We start from the raw sequence: 4,634 nt of genomic DNA on the forward strand, positions 1-4,634 counted from the left end.
AGAGAGAGAGAGAGAGAGAGAGAGAGAGAGAGAGAGAGAGATCTTTAAATGGGGGACAGGCTATACTTCTCTACTAACTGAAAGTGTTCATTGTACCTTCCAACGCATTAGTCCATAGTTACAGAGAAAAACCAGGATAGATTAAACTCAGAAGATACCCAATGGTGCAGCTCCACTTACACAACTGTGGAAGCATTCACTGATTTCTAGCCCATGTCAATGTCGTACATGCATTAATACATTTGCAGAGAAACCCGTCACACCAGTATGCACTATGTTCACTGCATTATTAGTTGCTTAAAATAGTGCTCCAGCATTGGAACAAATAAAGCAGCGATGTTGGAGACTGTATAAGATAAATAGAATAGAATATATAGTGCAATTACGCCAGAGGAATTGGCCATGGCAACCTTACTTATTTTTTCAATCCCTGGAAAAGTAGCTCACCTCGTCCATTTTACCATCTGACAGGCTATGAAACAGAGCAGGCCATTCCAGTTCAGTTCTGTTCCCTGGTTCTGCCTACCTTTGGGTAGCCATAACAAGGAAGCATCCACACCAGTCTCAAGCAATCTAGAGAAAAAAAGAAAGGGGCCATACCAGCACTGAGTCATTACCCAATGAATTTCTACTCTGTGCTGCAGAGATGGACCAGAAAGAAAGCTTCTGCCAAAGCCACCTTCTGGTCAACAGGTAGAAATGAATCCCAGGCTACCTGGCCCAGAAGCCAGGTGGCTGAAGTTGTGCTTCCCTATATCATGCCTCCACATGGCAGGCTCAAAGCCCCACCAAAAGGTGACTAGTCCCCTTTTGAGATGATCTTCACAGGCAACCACATTGAAGCAGCATCCATCTGATGGCTGGAAAATAACAAATGTCTCTACATGCAAAGAAAAACAGATAGGAAAGACTCGCAAGGAATCAAGTGAATGCATTAAATTATATCAAATGATGATATGGTATTATTGATATACGGTATGGTACAATACGAAGAAAAGTCTTGGTCCAAATGAGCAAAAAGTAAAATTACATTCCAATGGAATATGGAGCATCATCTGATGAGTTGTGCAATTCTGTTTTTGCTTCTGCAGAATTATTCCCATTAACTGGTTAATTTATTTATTTAAACAACTTATATGCCTCCCTGCTGCATACTAATTCTCCCTACTGCATTGGTCTTAATTTGGTGAATGATACAGAAGCGGTTTTCCCACGTATGCCTTTGGCTTCATTTCTTTCGCATGTCAGATTGTTCTTGGGAGAATGAATGAAAGCTAACTTTGCAAGAGCTTGGATCTCTTAAGAGCTTCTCTCAGCCTTCAGAGGACTTCCATTAGCTCTTCATATTATTTGAGAGGCAATTAAAAATGAGCTGTGTAGCACCAAAGGAATTCATTCAACATTTGCTATTTGATGATATTTCATTTTGTGATGCACGCAGAGTGTCATTTTGTTAGGTATCCTCCTTTCTATACTTTCCCAAGAACTGTTGCCTTGATATGTACATTATAATTAGTCCCCTATCATTACTTGATTGCTTAGAAAGCCCTGCATTCTCAAGAGATCTGTAGTCTGCCTCCATTTTTCCCAAGTCTCAAACATCTTTTTACTAAAAAGAAAGTATCTATTCCTAGAGAAATGCTATTCCTAGAGAGATTCACAGTCAGAATTATTGCATTTCATGAATGTATTTATTATGCTTCCATCCAACCCTGTTCCCTCTTGCAAGAGGAGCTTACAAGGGGAGGAGGAGGACCAAGAGGGTAGGAAAAAGTGTGATAGGTTCCTTGCAGGAGGAAAGGAAGTCAAGCAGAAATATGATGGTGATGGTGCTACTACTCTGCATATATAATAAATATGATTATGAATGTTTCTCTGGGAAGAAAGTCTTCATCACAAAGCAACCCTGTAAGGTAGTCTGGACTGAGAGTCAGTGGCTTGCCCAAATGTCCCAAAGTCATCTAGTGCAGTGCATGGTCAAGGGGGGATTTGGATGTGGGTCTTTTGAGATCTGTTTCCTCACATCAGCTGCAGTTTTGTACTGGCTCTCTAGGGCAAGTCTGCTAATGGATATGTTCATGACTAAGAGCACAATCCTAACCCCATAATGGCAATGGAGAGCCAGTGTGGTGCAGAGGTTAAGAGCGTGGGACTGGGACTCAGGCGATCTGGGTTCGAGTCCCCGCTCAGCCATGGAGCCAACTGGGTGACTTTGGGCCAGTCACAGACTCTCAGCCCAACCTACCTCACAGGGTTGTTGTTGTGGGGATAAGATGGAGGAGGAGAACGATGTAAGCTGCCTTGAGCCCTTTGTAGGAGAAAGGCAGGATATAAATCGAAAAATAAATACATGGCTGAAGAGAAGATGCTGCATTTGTGTTCACTAAGAGCCCTTGGCTGTCACTTGTGCGAAGGCTTCATTGCAGGAACACACCGCATGGGGGACAGGAGCTGCTTCTGTTGGTTCTCCTGCTTGCAGAAGCAACTGCTGAGGGATCAGGAGAAAGGGTCCAAAAGAAATCATTCCATGGGCCGGTTGAGGAGGAACAGCTGTCTGTAGCCCATCTGGACCCAAGCCAGACTTACCAGCTCCAACAGCCTTGGTGCTGTTGCATCTTATCCCCTCTGTTTCTTCCACTTCCCTGCTTCCATTGCTCTCAGTGGGAAAGGGACTGCTGCTCTGTGGATTGGCTGAGCTGAAGACCTGGGAAAATGGCTTCCAGCTAGGCAAGTGAGGATGTCATGGGTCCATCTTGTCACTGCCCATATGCCCCAGTCAGGCTTCTCCTGCAAACTGCAACAAGGACAGTGTGCTGATGTCTTACATTTTGCCATAATTAGGGGCTGCTGGGAATGATGAGTACATATAGGTCCTAGCCCCTAGAACAGGAGTCAGCAACCCGTAACCCAAGGGTCCCATGTCATTCCTGCATCCCACTGCAATTGCCTCCCTTTTCTGAATCCATTTTTTTATGTATATGCTGAAAAAAGGTTATGGAGGTCACTGAAAGGGTCAACATTTATTGATTTGCAAATTATCCAACCCTGCCATCATATAATTTGTCAACCTGCAGTGCTACATTATCTTCACAAATAGCAGCTACCTCCAGAGTACAAATATTCAAGCACGTAAAGGCAGTTCTATCTCTGTGTCTTTCATAAATACTTTGCATGCAAAATATATGCAAACGTACACCTTTTAGTCTTGTAAAACTTCCTCAGAGCATAAGGCATGACAAAGATCTGGTCTAGGAGTTGCATTTGGGGAGTGTGGCTGGAACATAAGACTTAATATCCTTTGTGTGTCTTTCTTCTTTTTTCTGCGAGCCAGAAGGTAATACTTTCATCCATCCAGCATGATTTAATATACAGGTGACTTCAGCACTTCAAAGCACTAATGACTAATTGACAAAGATATAGCATGTGCTAAATCCAAGTAGCGGAAAATGAATACAAAATGTCTGCCGATGTTTTCTCTGGCAATAGGCAAACTACCATTTTGTTTAATAATGCTTTAATGACCATGTGCAACCTGCATCCAAATGTTGAGCAAATATTGCTTCATTCGCTGTGGAGATTGATGTAATTAGATTACAGAGATCATCACAGAATTAGATGTAGTAGCCTGACCTTTCCAGAAATTTTCTCATTATTCAGGCAAATTAGGCCGTATGGTAATCTCCTTTCCTGATATCTAAACTAAAAGATTGTTAGGTAGTTTCAAATAAATTACAGTTTTATAGTGTTTGGCACATAATCAAGTTTACCTTGAGCTTCTGCTTTTCTTTCTTCATTCATTTAATGGAAGGGAGAAGTGGACCCATTTAATCCATTTTCTTATTGATCTTGTTCTGACCAGTGCAATACAAATGCTTCAGTTATAGCATAGGTTTTCTTCATTAGAATAAAGGCCTTAATCAAATTACACTTTTATTCAGTAATTGTATATTTTGAGAATATGATCTTTGTTTCTCTACTTCTGTTTCTAGTAGAATTGCTTCGGGATTCAATAAAATTAAGCGGTATGTAAATAGTATAAATAAATACCTAAATAAAATACTAACATCACATAAAGTTAGTTCAAAGTTTAATGGCTGGAGTCCATGCATTCTGTGTCTTCCAGTAACACATTTATTTATTGAAAACATTGATAACTCTTTTATAGAGGAGCAAGTCAAGGTAGTTTCTAAAATAATGGAAAAGAAATCATTTATAAAACAAAAGTCACAAATAAATAAAGACAAAGCAAAACCTTTCAATGAACCCTAAAAATCCATCTCAGCTATTCAAAAGTATTCCTTAATGGTTGAATGAAATGTGTTGTTTGTTGCATGTGGTTGTTTTGTTCTTTGTTTGTTTTGTTTGTTTTTTGGAAGCCATCCAGAGACTTTAGTATTGAACAGCATATAAATAAATAAAATAAAAGCTACATTCAGAGATGCAACTTGACCACTTCCATGCTTTTGTGTAGCCTGAAGGGGCTGAGCCTGCTGAATCTTGGAAGCTAAGCAGCATCAGTCCTGGTTAGAATCAGGATGAGGACCCTGCATTGAACTGAGAGTTGGACCCAGTGGCCTTCTAGGCCTCTTCCAAGTGTATGATTCTATGATTCACATTTTGAAATAAGAGAAAGC

The 4,634-nt window shown here is 40.7% G+C and overlaps 1 long non-coding RNA gene across 1 annotated transcript; it reads right to left on the reverse strand.

Annotated features, from left to right (window-relative positions):
- Window positions 1-491: 491 nt before the first annotated feature.
- Window positions 492-4,418, reverse strand: LOC123027282. The gene is made up of 3 exons (XR_006415480.1): window positions 3,768-4,418; window positions 2,587-2,794; window positions 492-573 (listed from the first exon to the last, which is right to left on the reverse strand). It is a non-coding gene; the product is annotated as an uncharacterized LOC123027282 (long non-coding RNA).
- Window positions 4,419-4,634: the final 216 nt, after the last annotated feature.

This window comes from Varanus komodoensis, unplaced genomic scaffold, assembly GCF_004798865.1.
Source record: "Varanus komodoensis strain SLA01 unplaced genomic scaffold, ASM479886v1 scaffold31, whole genome shotgun sequence".
Taxonomy (NCBI): domain Eukaryota; kingdom Metazoa; phylum Chordata; class Lepidosauria; order Squamata; family Varanidae; genus Varanus; species Varanus komodoensis.